Source organism: Lissotriton vulgaris, chromosome 11 (genome assembly GCF_964263255.1).
Source record: "Lissotriton vulgaris chromosome 11, aLisVul1.2, whole genome shotgun sequence".
Classification (NCBI taxonomy): Eukaryota; Metazoa; Chordata; class Amphibia; order Caudata; family Salamandridae; genus Lissotriton; species Lissotriton vulgaris.
The window spans coordinates 171,539,281-171,559,725 of NC_141699.1; the positions used below are offsets into that span (position 1 = coordinate 171,539,281).

At 44.7% G+C, this 20,445-nt stretch overlaps 1 long non-coding RNA gene across 1 annotated transcript in view; it reads left to right on the plus strand.

Moving 5' to 3' along the window:
• The first annotated feature begins 1,138 nt into the window (after positions 1-1,138).
• LOC147679480 (uncharacterized) overlaps positions 1,139-20,445 on the plus strand; it is a 136,335-nt gene continuing 117,028 nt past the window's right edge. Inside the window, exon 1 of the long non-coding RNA XR_015300883.1 lies at positions 1,139-1,246. This is a non-coding gene — a long non-coding RNA (uncharacterized LOC147679480). The remainder of the gene's footprint in view (positions 1,247-20,445) is intronic.

The window sequence follows — 20,445 nt, forward strand, 5'->3', positions numbered from 1 at the left end:
TAGACTGAGACGTATATAAAATTGTTAGATATAAAGAAGGGAGATATGTAGAGTCGCGCTCTAGTCATCACGCAATCTCGTGATGACGTAGAGCGCAGCCGCCATTTTAGACGGCAGAAAGTGCCGATTTTCGCAGCACGTCGGCCGTTTCCCGGCGCTCTCCTGTGAAAAATAAATAAAGTAATCTTTAACCCTGTCATCAGTCCAGCATTTATTTAACCACATGGCTGCTGGGCGTTTCCCCCCCCCCTGTGCTGGAAAATGCCATTTTAGTGGCACCATGACGAGCTCAGCTCGTCATCAGCACACGACACCCGTGGGTGATGACGAGCTGAGCTCGTCATCAGCATCGAAAGGGTTAAGAGGCGAAGCAGCAGCATTTCCCAAAGCAATAACCTTACAAATACAAGTCCCAGAATTCTAAGAAAAAACAGCACTGGTCTGACTGGTCACGCATGGACCTGTGTAATTTAGCAGGTATGGCATTGGGGATTCGAGTGGTCAAAGGTTTATGTTTACAGTGAAATATTTCCAAATCCTCCTATTATGTCTCAGAAAGAAAAAAACATGATTCGCGTTTTAATCCAGTTGTTTCAAAAGTAGTAAATTTCCCCCAAAATATATGGTAATGACAATAAATGAAGGGTCACGCTGTCTGATTCATCAGCATCTTACCATTCCAAGGTGGCCGCCCCTTTCGCGCACATCTGACTGAATAACTTGGCGTATCGTACTTTCATTGGAAGCATGTATTCGGGACCTTTTACCATCTTCTCCCTAAAATACACATACACTGCTCAGGCTACTCCAACACAACTTGTAATCACCATATTCGAGCTATGAATCTGGTGTACGCGCCACTGTACAAAAATGTGAAAACCCGAAGTGCATGTTATAAATAAAATTGATAGTGGCGTGTAATTATAAAAAAATATTTTACACGGATAGTACAATTTCTGCGTTGAACGTGGGGGATCCAAGATGGCCGCTGTGTATGCGTTCTCTTGTCCGTGCAATGAAGCCTGTCAATCAATGTGGTATTTCATTCATGCTTTATAGTGCTTGGACGTAGGTGACGCTGTAGGACAGCCGTTGCTTAAGGGAACTGTAATGATCGGGCTACAAAATTACTTCCAAAGGGAGAAAAGTGGTTCAGCTGTGCGCTGCACGTCGCCCTTTGCCAATCAACGCATGGTTACTGTGACTGTACCTGTCAAGAAGAATGTGCTCTGCTGCCGCATATATGGTAAGGCGATGATGTTCTGAAGCCGGACGGCTAGTGATTTCAAAGATACTTATATGTTTATTTAATGCATTTTTATATAGCGCCGACTTTTACGCAAATGTGTCAGAGCGCTTTACAATAGAACCAGTACGTTACATAAGAGATTTACACACTAACAAGTTACAAATACAACCAGAATAATTCAAAAAGTAAAAATAAAATGAGAGGACACAATTAGGTTAATCCAGGTATAGAATCTTTGCTGTATTCAAAGCACTATTTGACAGCATAAAGCTCCTTCACCACAGGGTGGCCTCATCAGCCCGTATAATAAAGGGGAAGGCTGCTCTTCACATACAGAAGTTCTTCTGGACTGAGATGGGATGTAATATTTTCCACATTTAATCGAGATGTTGCTTGTAATTTTCCCGTTTTAAAGATTTACTGTTTGACCTCAGTCCCGTGGCTCACCTTAATGCCATGCACTCTGCGGGGTACCCTGGAACCAGATTAAAATCGGAGGACTCCACAAGTTCACCAGCGGTATAAAGTAATATATAAATAATGCAGGCTGATGGCTGAGGTTATTTGTCTCTATGTCCTTGAGCCCACCTGTTGTGCATCTTATTTAAGACGCTTTGCTTTTGTTCTGTATTGCCTGTTTATTGTAATGGAGCGTGGAGGAGTCTGCTTGGAATGCCTGTTTGGTTCCACCTGAATTCCACTCCAGGACTGCAGTTCCTGCCGGTGTCCTGTATTGGAAGCTGTTTCTTCCAACGTTCCTCATTAAACCTTTTTGGATCATTTACGGCGTCACCTCATTATTACAATTGGCGACGAGGATGGGATGAGATTGATGATACCCTTAAATCTGTCAGAGTCAAAATACAACAGGGTTGGGTTCCTGTCAAACCCGAGCTTCATGGTGAAATGAAAGCATTTTGGGAGGTTAGAAACAAATTGGGTATTGATGGACTGTTCATAGTTAAAGGTCACGGTCACCTCGAGGCTGGATTATGCCAACGGCCTTTATCTGGGTCTTCCGACATATCTGACTCAGCGACTGCAAACTGTTCAAAATGCGGCTGCGAGGCTGATAAAGCATATCCCATTCAAACATCATGTCTCTCCGCATCTTTGCTCGCTACATTGGCTGCCAGTTGCTAGTCGGATACAATTTAAGGCTCTCACCCTGGCTTTCAGAGCCCTGCATGGAACCTGCCCCAACTACTTAAGAAATCGGTTGCCAAGATATACTCTGGCCCGTTTGCTCCTCTCCATCTGTCGGGCCCAACTACTCGTTCCACGAGTCAGAAGGGTGCGTCTGGGGGGCAGGACTTTTTCAGCAAACACCGCACTTCTTTGGAACACCCTGCCACCTGCACTTCAGTTGGCACAGTCGGAAACCAGCTTTAGGAAACAACTGAAGACGTGGCTTTTTTCTCAGAAGAGCTAAGCAGTGGCCCTACCTCCCTGATCTGGTCTCATTCTGCCCATCTAGCGCGGGACACCTCCTAGTGAGGTAGCTGTTCGCGCTCTATAAAATTCTGTATTATTATTATTATTATTATTAAAGGAGACAAAATTGTTCCACCTCTCTCTTTAAGAAACAAGATCATTTCCCTCTGCCATGAAGGCCATAGTGGCATTACTCGCACTAAGAAAAATGTCAAATCTCTATATTGGTGGCCTAAAGTTGACTTAGAAACTGAAAGATTTATAAGATCCTGTAGTGATTGGGAGTGTACTGATAAATCACAAAAAAAATTCAGCCCTCCTTTAAGCTCTTTAGGTTGTCCCTCTCTCCTGTGGGATGAATTGGCGTTAGATATTATGGGTCCCATTGTGTGGAGTTATGATTCAGCCAAATATATTCTTGTTGATCTTTTTTCTAAATGGTTTGAACTTCAAGTAGTTGATAAAGCAAATACCACTTGTGTCATTGACTTCTTAGGCAGTGTTTTTATACCTGAAGGTTTCCCCAAAAACATTCTCACTGACAATGGTTTGCAATTTAAGTCAGTTGAGATGAAACAGTTTCTGGATATTGCTGGCATTTCACACACATTTTCTGCACTTTACCACCCCAGGGGCAATGGTGCCGTTGAGAGGGTCAACCGTGTCATCAAGGGTGTTCTGCAGTTGGCCTTTTACAGTAAAAAAAATTGGGAGCATGAACTTATGAAAATGCTTTGGACTTAGAGTCGCTAATTCTATTGGCGAGACTCCCTTTGGGGTCATGAAAGGTTGCATTCCACATTCAGAAGTCAATCCTGGATGGATGGACAGGAGCAAACAAGTAATGTGGGATGCTGTGAAAATTAAAAATTGTATTCTAGCGTCTCCACGAATAAAGAAGGAGTATTTTGATAAAAAACACGGTACCGGGGATGTCCATTTGTCTATTGGACAATGGGTTTGTGTCAAATCCAACAAGATGATGACCAAAGGTCAAAGCAGGTTTGGCCCTCCGGTTCAAATGGTGAAACTTATGAAAAACACTATCAAGCTATCTGATGGTAATGTACATCATATGAGTCATTAATCCTCAGTCAAAAATAAGATCACACCCAATGATCCTAAATAATTTGTGTCTTCCCACAACTATTGATGGATCAATATTCACCCTGACTGTTCTTCTAATGCTATGTCTGATTTGTGTGTTCAGAGTGAGGATGGTCCCACTGTTGTAGATCTTCCACCTGCTGTGGTTCCCGCTGAGGGACTTCCTCAAGCTGAAATCCCTTCTCAACTTTGTCTGGACAATGTTCCACAGCAATCCCAGGAAATAAAGGTTTATGCCTTTTGGTAGAAACATTGTTAGACCAAAACGCTTTGATAATTGCTATTGACTTATTTTCAAAATGGCCTGTTGTAGACATTGTAGATAAAGTAGACACGATCCCTGTTCTTGAATTTCTTGACAAAGTGTTTTGTGGAAGTTTTACCTGTTACTGTTTTAAGCGACAATGGGGTTCAATTTACCTCAAGAAATGCTAACGTTTATTTTGAGAGATGTGGTATCAAACACAGAACTACTTTGCTGTACAATCGAAGTGGCAATGGTACTGTCGAGCGGTTTAACCGAGTTTTGAGGGGTGTGATGCAAAAAGCCATGAGCAAACGTTTGGATTGGAAGTTGGAGATTCAAAAAGCGTTTTGGGCATATAGAGTAACCACTCATGGGGCAACTGGTTCATCTCCTTTCGTTATGATGAGGGGCAGGAAACCCAGGTGTAAGCTCAATCCTAGTTGGTTTTTAGAGGGTGAAGTGGGGCGATGTCTCCTACCAAGGTTAAGCAGAATTTACAGTTGATGCATGAGAAAAGTAAGGAGTATTATGATAAAAGTCATGGCTCTAAAGATGTCTATATTAAGGTGGGTGATTGGGTTCACATTGAGAGACCCACTAAAGTTCCTAAGGGTGAGAATCAATTTAAAGCCCCACAAGGAGTGTTAGATATTCTTCGCAATGCAGTCAGGCTGAAGGATGGTAGAGTCTGGAACTTTAAGAGTGTTGCTTTTGATTTGGGACATAAACTAGGTGTGCCATCTGATGAAACCCCATCCTCTAAAGGTTTGTCGAACTTTGAGTGGGTGGAAGACTATTTTGATCGCAGCACTGTCCAATCTATGTTGACTCCTGATAGGCAGCTACGATTATGAACTTGGTGAGGATAAATAGGTTACTGCAGATTTTGGACAACAGGTCCAGGAGGACACGCTAGTTCCAAAGGAAACTTCTCTTGGAAAAAGTGGGGAGGGGCATGTTGGCACCTCTGAATCTGGCACTTCTGAATTTGTTGGGGGAGGTGGAGCTTCTTGTGACAATGGAAAGAGCAAAAGAGTTCTTCCTGGGTGGCTAAAAGAATATATTATGTAACCTGTGTCATTGTGTTTTGACTTTTATATCACTTGATTGATCATTGTCCATTACTATATTTCTTTTGTATTGTAAGGGGGGGATGTGTTGTGTATCTTATTTCATACGCTTTGCTTTTGTTCTGTATTGCCTGTTTATTGTAATGGAGCGTGAGCAGAGCGTGCATGGAATGCCTGTTTGGTTCCACCTTGATTCCACTCCAGGACTTCAGTTCCTGCCGGTGTCCTGGAGTGGAAGCCGTACCGCCTGGCTCTCGCCTATTTCTTCCAACGTTCCTCATTAAATGTAAATCAGTATTTGTAAAGCGCGAACTACTCACCCTTATGGGTCTCAAGGCGCTGGGGGCCCTCGTGGAAATTAAATGAGCTATTGCCCAGGGTCACATGATGCTGAGCTACCGCCAGAGCCAGGGATCGAACCGCGAACCCTGTGCTCCGAAGTCAGCTGCCTTGGCCGCTGCACCTTTTTGGATCATTTTCGGTGTCACCTCTTTATTACATTGCCTTACTAAGGCTTGGCTTTACAAACTGGGTCAAGTATTAACCCTTCAGCACTTGACTCTCAGTGGAAACGATTGTGTGTAGTCTAAGCTTCTGAGTAGAGGAAGAGCTGCTCGTAAAACATGGGTGTTGCAGAAAAGAGTGAGACTAGATGGAGGTGTGCATGCATGTACAGACCTTATTTTGGGTGAGCAGGAGCATGTAAAAAACATAGTTGATGTGCATCAGTATTAAACAGGGTATACCTAAGAGAGACCTTTGACTACACCAGTGTCCCATCTCAGAACTAAACAATCACCCAGCAGTGCAATAAGTACTTGCCCACCCATTGTTTACTTTACAAAACATAGTAATGTACACACTTAAAATGCAGTATTTCGCAGCACAACTAACAGTTACAATTCTATACCGGTGCCTGGGTTACTCTGCCTTGTATTCTACTCCACTCTTCCCCTCTCTTGGGTGTCCAGCTCCTGTGGCTGGACTGAGTAGGTCTCTCCTCCCCCTGGGGTGCTGAGGCATGTATGAAGGCTTACGTGCAGATTACTCTAAAGTTAGTGTTACCACTAACTTCTTAGCATGCATTTGCTATTGTATTATCACCACAGTTGGAGCCTCAGTGTCCGTCTTTTGGCTTCAGTCAGGGACCCAAATCCCGTGTTATGTTATGTTATGTTAAAAACTTACACCAAAAGGTTTCATGGCGCTGATGAGGCAGAAAGGAAGTAGCAGGAAACTGAGATTAAATATTATATGATTGGGCAAACAATCGAGTCTTAAGCAATTTTCTGAACTGTGCGTAGGAAGTAATCAGTCTCATCTCCACAGGGAGAGAGTTCCAAAGTTGTGGAGTTAAGACAGCAAATCTTGAGCCTCCATGCTTTATATGTTTAAAAGAGGAAGTGGTCAACAGGTTTAAATGAGAGGAGCGCAAATCCCAGGAGGAGATATATTGTTGAATCCTAGAAGAAATAAAGACAGGACTGTTGCCATGAAGGGCTTTAAAAATAGTGCATCTCAGCTTGATAACACCTCTCGGCCACGGGGAGCCAGTGTAAATTTTTCATAATGGGTGTCACATGCAATGCTGCCACTTTGGTTGGTGAAAGATTAGTCTGGAAGCTTGGTTTTGAACCAGCTGAAGACGTCTCAGTTGATAGACAGGGATGCCACAATATAAAGAATTAGCATAGTCCAGTCGGGAGATAACCAAGGCTAAAATAACCAATGTCAAAGCTTCCCTAGACAGAAATCTGCTAATCTTCCTTATTCTCCTTAGTTGGAAGAAACTTGCAGAAACCACTGAACCTATTTAGGCATTCATTGACAGATCGTTGGAGATCACGATGTCTAGGCTTTTGGTAGCGCTTACAGGCAACCGGGGGTTGCCAAATGAGAATGGCCAGAAGTTGGAATGCCAAGGATTGTCAAAGCCACCTGTAAGAATCAGCTCTGTTTTATCAGGGTTCAACTTAAGTTGGTTGTAATTCATCCAGCACTTATAAAGATCATAGTGGATTGAAAATGGATAACTGAGGATTCTGATGAGTTGATGTCAAACACCAATTGGAGATCATCAGCATAGTTGAACGTCCCAATCCTTTTTTCTCTCAGAGATCGAATTAGAGGGAGAAGATACAAATTAAAGAGGAGTGGAGAGAGGGAAGAACCCTGAGGCACCCCACAAGTCAGTTCCTTCTTGTTGGACGAAAAATAAGTACCACTTATGGGGGTAGATACACTAGTCGAGAGGGGGTGGCAGCAATAAGGCCGTGGGAGCTGCTGTGCGTAGTCCTCACTGACTATGGCGGACACTATTCTAGGCCGCTAACAAGGTACAACCAGGGGCAGCTGGTGTTACGGAGCGATTGGGGTGTTGCCCTGCCATTCACAGTGGAAGTTGAAGATAGAGCACAAAAAGCAGCTTATAATACTAAGGACTGCAGAGTGCTTGCAGTTACCCAGTCGAAATTGCCTTTTTTTATTAGCAGGAGGGATCAGGGAAGACAAGGTGGATGCTATTGCTCATGTGCCAAGCGAGGTTTGATGTTGTACTGTATATATGGGTCTTGAGGGACATTGGCCTCGTGTGTGTTCAGAAGCCATTAGTGACAGTGTTGGTGTGGAATTCTTTTCACCAGCAGTTGCTTGCTGCCTGGCGGAGAGAGCACCACGTAGAGAGTTGTTCCTTCATTCAAAAAAAAATATATGAAAAGTACATACAGTGTGCGGAGTCATTAGAACTACTTTTGGGTACGACTAGCCTGTGCAGCATTGTCTTTAACGCTCGCCAAACGTGGATGCAAAAGAACTCCGGTGTCGGAGTCACTCACCGTTTCTGGTCATACTGTGGTAATTGGACGCTGTCTCGGTTTTTGAGAGTGATTGGTTTGTGAACTTGAGGACCATTAATTGGTTCAGTGCATTTGGAAAGGCCGTGCCTACTGCAAGAGAAATTGAAAGGGCCGCAGTAATGCACATACGCATGTATCAGGAGGAGCTGTGATAGGGTGTTTGGCTACTGTGTCGGCGGTCAACAGGAGCTGTTGGTTGGAGACCATACCACCTGCACATCCACATAGCATATATTATTGTGACATCGGCAGGCCCTGTTATCATTGGATGCTTATGGGGGACTACTGCAACGCTTGCTTGCAGCTGGAACCAAGCTTGAGGGAGACAGCAGAGAGCATTATCCAGTATTGGGGTATCTTTCATAGATTCACATGCCTGAATCATTCCCCTTCGTCGAGGCGGGAGTCCCACGGTAAATAAAAAAGCAGGGCCAAAAGCACTTTGTAGTAGTAGGCCCTAGAAAAGGCCTGAGGCCTATATTATAGTAGCCTATCTACATCATTATGCTAAAAAGACCAAAGTCTTTGCTCCAACCAATCAGCTTACAGCACCCTCTAGAACCTTCCCTGCAGAGCCAGCTCTCCTCAGATTTTCACCGCACGTCGTGGGTGAAGGGAGTCTCCCTGAGCTCTGCTCAGTTTTTTCTTCAGTTTTACTTCTTTTTGGAGTTCAAGATCATACTTCATTTCTCTGACCCTGTTAAGGCAGTAATATGGCAGAATGGCAGTAAACAAGGTGATAGACTATATTTTATGTCTAACCTTTTCCTCAATAACTCTCACGTTCTGAGAGATGAGGCTATTATGGGTCAGAGACTTCAACCTGCCACTTCTGATGAGGATGATGAGAGGTCAAAGGGAGAAGCCGCGCCAGGAGCCTACTGAGGGCGCGCATAAAAGCCATAAGATTCGCCTTGAGTCTTTATAGGCACTTCTCGCAGAGGATTCAACTCCCTTTTCTTCCCTGACACTGCATCAGGGAAGTCCACTTGACCTGACATTAGGAGTATATAACTTAACTCCATGTCTACTATTACTGCCTTACCTTTATAATCCTCATCTATTATGATCGTCGACGACGGCCTTATCTTCGATGGTCGTCTACGATGACCTCTTCTACGAGATGGCCTCATCTACGATGGTCGTCGACGACCGCCTCATCTACGGTGGTTGTCGACGATGGCCTCGTCTACGACGGTCGTCGACGACGGCTTCGTCTACGACGGTCGTCGACGACGGCCTCGTCTACGATGGTCGTCGACGACGGGCCTCGTCTATGACGGTCGTCGACGACGGGCCTCGTCTATGACGGTCGTCGACGACGGGCCTCGTCGACGACGGGCCTCGTCTACGAGGGTCGTCGTCGACGGGCCTCGTCTACGAGGGTCGTCGACGACGGGCCTCGTCTACGACGACAAAATTCGTCTACGACGGATTGTCGTTGACGAGGGCCTCATCTAAGGTAATCGTCTATGCCTGATCTTTGATAGTGTCATCTACAATGGCAATGCCTAGCTACGACGGTCGTCTATGACTGCCTTATCAAGGTAGCCTCATATACATATGACCTCATTTGTGAATGGCCTATACTACACATGGCACCATCTATGAATAGTATCATCTATGGCTGGCCATCATTCTATTGTCTCATCTATGAGTGCCTCATCTACGGATGATATCACTTATGTTAACCTCATCTATGATGGTATTGCTATGACTGTCTTCAATGACAGCATCATTCTCTAGCAATGGCCTACTCTAACAATGGCCTAGTCTACCAATGGCCTAGTCTACCAATGGCCTAGTCTACCAATGGCCTAGTCTACCAATCGCCTAGTTTACCAATCGCCTAGTCTACCAATGGCCTAGTCTACCAATGGCCTCGTTTACCAATGGCCTCGTTTACCAATGGCCTCGTTTACCAATGGCCTCGTTTACCAATGGCCTTGTTTACCAATGGCCTAGTCTACCAATGGCTTCGTCTATCAATGGCCTAGTCTACCAATGGCTTCGTCTATCAATGGCCTACTCTAACAATGGCATTGTATATCAATGGCCTTGTCTTTCAATGGCCTCGTCTTTCAATGGCCTCATCCACCGATGGCCTGATCTACCAATGGCCTCATCTACCGATGGCCTGTTCTACCAATGGTCTCACATTTGTGTTACCCTCATCTACGGATGCCCTCACTTATGATTGCCTCATCCTCTATGGCATTGTATATGGCTGTCGTTTATGACAGCCTCGTCTAGGATGGTTGCTCATGACGGTTATCTATGACGTTGTTCTAGTCTGCATTAACCTGGCCTACATAACCATGTCTACGACAAAGTCTATGATGAGATTGGCTGCGATGGCTTCAGCGGTAACAGCATTATATATATATTTTTAATGTAGTGGGCAGCAGCTAGATTTTGACTGCCAGCTTCAGGCGAGCAAACAGAATATCTCCTTCATGGTTTTGAGAAGGTATGCAGGAAGTTTACGAGAGTAGTACCTATAATAGACTAAGTCTATTCCAGTGTTTCTGCGCATAGAACAGAAATGATGTGTATCTACTAGCAGCCCATCCGGTCTGATAGGCAACTGTTCGACCAAATTCAGTAATTTCACAGCCCGCTCAACAGCAATCTAAAATCCTGCAATGCCTATTACCACACCGCCTGACAAAGAAGGATGTCGTCTGGACCTTATGGGGAAAAAATTCTCTACTTTGGCAGCGGCCTCTAGTAGAGCTGGCAATCCTTTATCCATGATCGGTTGTTATGACCGTCGAATATGGTTGGACATAACGAGTTTCAATGACCTCATTACTGAGGACCGAAGGCGGGATGCAGGAAAGATTCTGTTGGAAGGTGAACATGCCGCATCAAAACTTTAGATTGCGCCTTGAACATCGACAACACCAACCTCCGTCACTTAGCAGGGGAGGCAGGGCTTAGACGCCAGGGATGGCTTAAAGCCGCTACCTTAAGCCCTGAGCAAAGATTCTTGGCATGGCCTATGATGAAGAGTTTTTGGTTGGGTAAACATATTAAAGAAGCCCTTTTAGTTATAAAACCTGGCTCTGATACTGCACGATCATTAAGCACCCTTCAATATGGGCGCAGATCTTTCTGAGGAGCGAGATGAAGAGGTTTTCATCAAGAGGAGGAACAGTATCAATCTCGGTACAGCCTTGCAGCCAGGCATCTTGCTGTAGATAGTCCGTCTAGTTTCTCCCGTCAGGGTTATCGAAAGAGATTTAAGTATCAAGGCTGAGACGCTAACAGGAAGCCATGATCCCCACAGGGCTCCAATCATTTTACCCTTTTCTCGCGTGGGCCCGAAGATTTCAGGTTTTTGTTTACAAGTGACAGGGAACTATGTCAGACCAAAGGGTTCTATACCTAGTAACCAATGGCCACTCCCTGGAATTTATCAAACAACCATATACTACTCCGCCCAGCGGTCCCCATCGTTTTCACAACAAATAAGTTATTTAAACGAATATTTTATGGCCTCTCTGGATGGAGAGGATGCAAATTTCTACATACCTGTCCACCCCAAACAGCACGAATATTTTCGCTTTCACGTGGCTGGCGCCCATTATAGGTGCGGAGTGCTCCCGTTTGGGCTGAGATCGTCACCAAGAGCCTTTCACAAAGTACTTGGTACCAGTGGCAGCAGCATTGAGATCTTGAGGAATGCAAGTATTCCCCTATCTAGACGAATGACTGCTCAGAGGTCCTTCAGAACACGAAACCAAGATTGCCACAGTAGATGTACCCATCTCGTCTTGTCTCTGGGGCGGATTCTCAACGACAGCAAATTGCAGTCTCAGTTCAAATGTTTGCTTCGTTCCTGAAGATGTGCTCTTCAACGATACATCTCATACCCTTAGCATGGCTCAAAATGAGACCTTTTCAGGAAGACAAACAATGGGTTCGTTCGACGATACCATCAAGGTTACACTGTGCATGATAAATTAGGTATATTGCTGGTCGCAGACAGAGAATATAACCCAGGGTCGCACGTTCCTGCAAACCATTCCAGGGTTAGTTTTAACGACTGATGCCTCCATTAAAGGATGGGGAGGTCATCGGCAGGATTTGCAGAATTCAAGGAAAATGGTCTCAAAGACAAAGACAACAGCAGATCAACAGGCTTGAACTCCACAATGCTGTTGTGTTCCCCCAAGCATTCCTCCTGAGGATTGAGGTTTCCTCTGTGCTAGTCCAAACCGACAATATCATCAGCATGTATTATATCAATAAACAAGGAGGAACTGAATCGGCTACACTCTCGCAAAAGGTTCAGGAATTGTGAGAAGGTGTCGCATTTCACAAGATTTCGAGAGCTGAACACGTCAGGGCTCTCCACAATGCTCTGAGCATGTCTCAGTCGGACTGTGACGAGTGGAAGCTGGGAAAGGGACAGGTGAACCCAGTGTTCCAAGTTTGGGTTAAGCCGGCACGGGATCTATTTGCGTTCAGAGAGAACAAGGAAGGCCGATATTATGCCAGCAGGTTCCCTTAACAGGGATCAAGAAGGAATGCCCTGTCCATGCAATGGTCAGAAGTTTGTGCATACGCTTTTTCCCCAATGCCATTGGTTCCGAAGGTGTTCTGCAAGATGAAGCTGAAAGGTTACCATCTGATTCCGATTGCGCCCCGTTGGTCGATATTGGTTCTCAGAACTTCTGCTATTGTTTACAGGCAAGCCCATTCGGCTACGGCCTGAGCCTACGATGTCGTCAGGGGACGGAGGCCAAGTGGTTCATCCGGCCCACAGTCACTACACTTTCACGCACAGCTTATCATTTGTTAGAGTTCAAGGGCATCAACGTTTCAAAGAACTGTTGTGAAACTTTGGCCAAATCTCGTACCCAAGGCACAATCAGGGCTTATCGCCTCAAATGGAAGCTATTTTGCGGTTGGTGTGAGGTGAATGCCATTCATTCAATTAGTTACTGCAGAACAAGTTCTCCATTATCTGCTCTTCTAGCCAAGTGTGGGCTTAGTTTTTTTTTTTTTCATCGAACAAAATGCGTCTTCCAGATTTAGGAAATGTTTAAAGTTTTCTTTTTTCTGCTCTTCGGCACTTGCCAAACAGTTTATGAAAGGGCTTTTCCGAGCCTTCTCTCCAGTGCGAGCACCCTCCCAGAGTGGGAACTCGGCATTGCTAGCGCAGTTAATGCAGTGTACATTGGAGCTGATCCATTAACCAGATCTCAAATTCCTCACCTGGAAAATTACCCTTTTACTGGCTCTTACCTCTGGAAAAAAGGGTTCGTGAGATCCAAGCTTTCACTATAAAGGAACACCTCAATTTTACATTTTCCTCGGAACTATGTAACCCTTTGGACAAATCCCAGGTCCATTCCTAGGGTACCAACACAATTTCACTCTAACGAACCGGTAAGATTAAAGACATTCTTTCCGGATCCGTCTCCTCCAGCTGAAAGAGTAATACACTCGCTGGAGGTTTAAAGCTGTTTAAGATTCTAACTACAGAAAACTAAGGATATCAGATGATCCAGCCAGCTGTTCGTGGCTTATGGTCAAGCTACTCTTAGAACGGCTGTAACAAAGGCAAGAATAGCCAGATGATTAGCATCTTTTCTGCCATGACAAGACTAACAAACCTTTGCAGAGGAAGGTCAAAGCTCTTTCCGACTAGAACAGTATCAACATTCACAGCTTTGTAGGCTGGAGTAATTCCAGAAGATATGTGGATCTGTGACATGGAAAAATGTCCACACGTTCACGAGACATTACTGCCTTTAGTCTACATGTTAAGAGGGTTTGGCACTTGGACAGGTGGTCCTACGCTATCTTTTTTCGTTAATACCAGTTTCTGTTACCCTTTGGCTTTTTAAATATTATCTATGCTTGCCTTTATTCATGATATGCATGAGGTTATGCGATTTTAACATGTTATATTTATATGTATTTTAGTAGATATATTGGATGTGTATGAGATTTACATATCCATGTTTGGACTTTATTATGCATGTCTCTTTAGTTCTTATAACTCATGTTTTAACTTTGAAGGTTTGCATTATCAAGCCTCTGTTAACAAATAATGGATGCAACTGGGAGTTTATCAGCACACATCTCCCACCATCCGCAACCGACTGTATACTTGGTATACTGCTTGCTATTCTGATTCAGGCATGTGAATCTATGAAAGATACCCCAATACTGGATAAGAAAACAAGTTACTTACCTGTAACTTCAGTTATCCAGTATTGGTATCTTTCATAGATTCACATGCACCCACCCTCCTCCCCGGAGAGTCAGTTCTCTAAGTTCGGGATACTTGTTCCCACTTGTGCTACGAAAATCTGAGGAGAGCTGGCTCTGCAGGGAAGGTTCTAGAGGGTGCTGTAAGCTGATTGGTTGGAGCAAAGACTTTGGTCTTTTTAGCATAATGATGTAGATAGGCTACTATAATATAGGCCTCAGGCCTTTTCTAGGGCCTACTACTACAAAGTGCTTTTGGCACTGCTTTTTTATTTACCGTGGGACTCCCGCCTCGACGACGGGGAATGATTCAGGCATGTGAATCTATGAAAGATACCAATACTGGATAACTGAAGTTACAGGTAAGTAACTTGTTTTCTTCTTCACCAGAGGCTGGTTACCAGCCAATGCTAACACACCAACGCTCGTCCCAGCAGTGTGGGAAACCGATGTTTGTGTACACATGTCTTTTGCCTGCTTTTGGTGACAAGCACATCCTTTAGGGCAGATAAGTAGCAATAGTGACTGCTAGCATTGGCATGGACAAGCGCATCAACTACCAACAGCATGATACCGGCAGCCATAGTTTGGCAGGCATAAACAGGGCATTTTGGAAGGTAATGGTTTGGTTATTTGCTCTTATGGAACTGCAGCTCACAAACAATATTCCAGATTCAGGAAGTGTGAAACTGGGTCATAACTACACAGGAACACTATTCTTAATCAGAAGAATGGAGTTTTTCAATTTCTTTATTTGTTGAATTTCTAGAAGTGCGCGTGTCTGGGGCTAGTGGGGTCAGCGATTAACCTGCTGCCTGTGTTTCTAGCCCAGCCTGGGGTAGTGTCAGTAGAGTAGGAGGAGTGAATAGATATATTTGACAATTATCTTGAAGCACATTTTCAATTCTTCTTAGGCTAGGAATTGCTATGCCATAGGGAAGGAGTATAGGAGGTGCTGATGGAAAGGGAATCTTGCCACAGTGTGCTAGGAAAAGGACCGTGTCCAGGAGAAACTAGCTGTTGTGATGGAAAATACAGCTGGAATATTTTAATCTGCATCGAGTGACAAGGTGTTATGTGTTACTGAAGAACAGAGCATGGATGTTGGGGCAGCCAGGTTAAAAAGGCTCAAAGCTGAGTTCACCATTAAGAAGAAAGTGGTGAAGTTGATGGTAGATTCTGGTTCCCTGTACACAATTATACCAGAGAGTATGTTACTCAAGGAGTGGCCAACAGTTTGCTTGTTGCCAAAGGACATGAACCCGGGAGGCTACTAAGGCAAACAAATCGATATAATTGTATACATTGAAACTAATAATATGTTCATGGATAGGTGTGTTAGTGGAAAAGTGTATATGGCTGAATCAGGACCACCTATACTGGGATGGTACCACAATATGATCTTCACATTATCATAAATTCTCGGGCACAAAACCAGTCATGCTTGTTAAAGATACACTCTGAAGGATTTGTTGCAAGGTACGGGCAAGATTTTCAGGAAGGAGATGGGTGAATTGGGAGGGATCTGCGCATGAGATCAAGTTGGAGCAGGGTGCCATACCTGTGCAGTAAAAGATCAGAAGGGTACCTATAAGGGTGAGAGAGGAAGTCAAGAAAATGTTCGGGAGATGTTACAGAGTGGGGTGATTGAAACTACTGAGGCTTCAAATTGGATGTCTCTCGTGGTCATCACTAAAATGTAAGACGGGAAGTTACGTTTTTGCGTGGACTTACAAGGGCTTAACCAGAACATCGTAACTGATACATTCCCCCTGCCCAACATTAAGATTCTAATTTAAATGCTTAAAGGAGGAAATATTTTTTTAATACTTGATCTTGGGCATGCATACACCAAATACATTTCCACAAATGGCCCAAATCCTTACCAGCATTCATCACCATGGAAGGCACTTACCAGCTTACTAGGAGGTCGTTTGGGTTATGTTCTGCTGCCAGTGTCTTCCAGAGTATGATGAATGAGATATTCAAGGGTTTGGACAATGTCATTTATTTTCAGGATGATATATTGGTATTCGGGGATACTGTGGGGAGTCACAATGTAACAATGAAGTTGCTGTTGTATCGTTTGGCTGAGTCAGGGATGAATAAGGCAAGAGAAATGTGAATTTTTTGTGAAGGGAATTGAATGCCGTGGACACACTCTATCTGCTGATGATGTAAGGCCCAACAATGACCTGCTGTCCTCTATCAGGTCTGCGCCATAACTAGGGACAAGAAGCAATTGCTCTGTTGCCTAGGATTGATGGAGTACTATTGAAAATTTGTCAGAGATTTTACCCACAAGACAGAGTGTGGAAAGGAGTATGTTTTGAGTGGGGTACAATACAACAAGAGTGTTTCCAGCATATCAAATATGAGGTGTGCAGTGCTCACATTTTGTTCCTTTTGATACAAGGAAAAAAACTATTGTCACTATGAATGTGAGCGCAACAGGTATTGGTGCAGTGCTGTCCCAAACGTATGGCGCCAGCGAGAAAACTGTTTCTTATGCCTTGCGCACTTTGACAGATATAGAGCTTCATTATGCTGTTGTCGAAATTGAAATAAAACGAAGGTGCCTGGTCTCGAGTTAAATGCTGTTATTTAATTGTCATTAATCATGGAGCTTCAAATTAATAAGAAAGCTCCTGTGTAATTTCACTTATTTTCAATATTCCTTTAAACATTCTTTAATTTTCAAAAATGCGAGGTTTTAACACAACCTGACAGAAATTATGAACATTTTATGAAAACATTATAAACATTTTGTGCAAAACATTTTGTGCAAAACAAATACATCAATAAAGTACGATTTCCCGATTTCCTGTGCAAAACAAATACATCAATTAAGTACGATTTCCTCTTTCAAAGGTACACCAGAAACAGTTGTATTTCAGTCCTGCCTACTTATTTCTTTAGCGTTTTGGGACTGAATTTCACCATAGGCTTATTTTTGAATCAATTATGTCCAACAGCCTGGGACATTTATTTTATGCCATTGGTGAAAAAAGACGAATCACATGGAAATGCCGACGCGTTTCCAAACCCGGTCCAATTGTTCGGGTTTTTCCTCAGGGCAACCTGGGTACCTAATGAATGAAAATAAAAATAAACTCTTTTTAGTGCCTTCTCCTGTTTGGTTTCAACTAAAGTAGCGCCTTCTAGAACATAGGATTACCTTACTGTTCCAGCGCAGCGTTGTCTTGTATGTTCAGGATGAGAAGATTTTTATACCTGTGTTTATAAAAAGAGACATTGAATTGTCTCTGTTTTCTTAACGGATGGCAATTTCTTGATCTCTTTAATAGGTAATATTTACCACTTACTTGTAACAATGACTCATACTGCAGCCCGATTCTGCTTTTAACGAACGGTCTGAATTTGACGCCACTTCTGTTTAAGAGAATGAGCTAGTTTTATTTTCGTGTCGAACTCAGTTTAAGTAAACCTACAAATTATGTTTTTACACAAACGGGTGCTTACTTGAAATGGCAGAGTTGTCGAAATTGAGGCCCTAGAGGTGACATGGGGCCTAGAGTATTTCCGCACCTATGTTTGGGGCGGTCATATCACACTGCGTTCTGATCACAAACTGCGGTTGGAAATTTAACTTCGAGGAGGTAAAGGAAAAGGGTCAGCTAGACTGGCGAGGCTAGACTCACACCTTCAAGAATATGATTACAACATTGAGCTTATCCCTGGTTGGAAAATGTCTAGGCTGATCGTCTTTCGCAATTGTCACCATACTGCAAACTGTTGGATGGGAAAGCGGTCATTTGTAGAGAGCGAGAAGGTGCTTTACAAAGTGTAGAGGATGCTGTTAGTTCGTGTAATGGCGTGGTGAGGGAACTTGAGTGGGCTGATGCAATGAAAAATGATGCTGTACTACTGGAGGTGATTCTTATGATAAGGAAAGCTGGGAGGAGGGAAAGTTCCTTGTATTTGGCCCTGTAACCTTACGGCAAAAGTCTCTATGAGCTTTCCATGTTGGTAGGTGTGATGATGATGAGAGGAGGCAGGATGGTTCCCCTTCTGATGTTCCGAAGAGATTGTTTGACATAGCTCATGAGGGGCAATTGGGGAAGACTTTCACTAAGAAACACATTAGAAAGGAGTCTTGGTGGCAGGCTATGGATAGTGATATTGTAGATTGGGTGGAAAGGTGCACCGAATAGGAGGAGTGTGAAAAGAGATTGAAGCTGGGTGCCAATTCTGATGGGGCAGTGTCACTGATCATGCTAGTGTGTGGCACAGCATGTGTTTGAACTTTATAGGCCCCATGTCTAATCTCGTACGTAGCTAAAGATTTGCTGTGGGCATTGTGATATCCATTCCAGGTGGCTGGCGGTGAAATTCTTACACAAGGTTACTGCACGTATAACCATAGATGTGTTTTGAGAGTAAGGCTTCTGGATCATACTCATCACTGACAATGGTACTCAGCTGACCTCTGGTGAAATGAAAGACTGTTTGGTGTTGTATGGCATGAGACATTTATGCGCTGCTTTGTACAGTCCTTGTGCGAATGGAATTGTGGAGAGAGCAAACCGCATGATAAAAGGGGATTTGTAGATGGCAGAGGCTAATCAACTGGATCTGGAAATGATGATCTCTGAATTAGTTTGGCCTTATCATACCACAGATAATTCTGCCACCATTGAGGTTCCCTTTTGCATATTGAGTGGGAGGAAACCTGGCTCCAAACTTTGCCTTTCATGGATGTGAGAGTTGATTGAGGGGAAGGGCACAGGATCTAGCGATGTTCTTCAAGATAGCAGTGCATGGTTGTCCGCTCTCGCCGCTCTTGTTCGCTCTGGCACTGGAACCCCTGGCGGCTTGGATCAGGACGCACCCCGATGTCTCCGGGATTACGTGGTCACCTGGCCTTGAGGACCGAGTGTCGCTTTACGCGGACGACATCCTCTTGTATCTCACCTCTCCTTGCCGCTCACTTATTGTAGTTTTTGACCTGCTGGGTACCTTCGGGTCCCATTCCGGCTTGGTGATCAACTGGTCTAAATCCTCACTATACACGTTGTGTGGAGACACTCCGCGCCTCCCCCGTGGGTGCTCAATACAGATAGCCCAGCAGGGCTTTCGGTACCTGGGCATTTACGTGTCGCGCGACCCCCGAGCCCGATACTCACACAACCTTCTACCACCGCTTGCGCGATTACGCAGAGATGTCGAGGGATGGAAGAAGCTACCGATCTCCCTAATGGGTAGAGCCGCTTTATTCAAAATGATGGCGCTACCTCGCTTCCTTTACGCTTTGCAAAACACCCAAGATCCGGTCCCGGCCAAATACTTTGGAGAGATCGAATCCCTGCAGCGAGCACTGTTGTGGGACGGGAGGCCACGAATCTCGTTGCCCAAGCTGACCATACCGTGTTACGACGGGGGTATCGCCCTACCGGATATGAGACGCTACTACTGGGCGTCCCAGCTTGCGGCCATCAACCACGGCCTTTATGGCCCAGCGGCCAGCCCGGGCTACGCCATGGATCGGTGGCTCGTGAACGACGGGAACTATTATAGAGCCTTATACTCCAGGTCCTTGGACCGGAAGCTGACGGGCCCCACCAAAACGATGGTACATATATGGCGTGCGGTCACTGACACTCTGGGCTGGAAAGATAGGATTACTCTGGCCACACCCCTATATGACTCAGACGTACTGGGAAAGCTGTGGAAAACTAAAGGTTTCGACCGGTGGGACACCATCGGGATATCTAAGGTTGGGGACATGATGGCGAGGGGGAGGGTCAAGTGGTTTGACATGCTACAGTCTGAGTACCAGCTGGCGTCGACGGAATACTTCCGACACGCCCAGCTTAGTCATGCCCTCTCCCCTCACATATCTGACGGAGATGCGATCCCTGAGTCATCACCCCTGGAGGATCGGGTGCTGGACGGCCACATGCCGGACAGCGCTATTTCCCTGACGTACAAAAAACTCATCAATGTGAGAGTGGATCTGCTTGAACGATTGAGGTTGCACTGGGTGAATGATGGTATAGAGATGGACGACGAGGAGTGGCAATCAGCGGTCTCCTCCCCCAGGGAGGTAGCCATATCAGCACGACTCCGCCTTGTTCAGTTGAAAATACTACACAGGGTGTACGTCACTGGCCCTAGACTCATACATATGGGACTTTCCACGGATGGCCTGTGTCGGAGGGGTTGTGGTATGCTCGCTACTTTCCTGCACATCATATGGGAGTGTCCTGGGGTTGCCCGGTATTGGACGCGAGT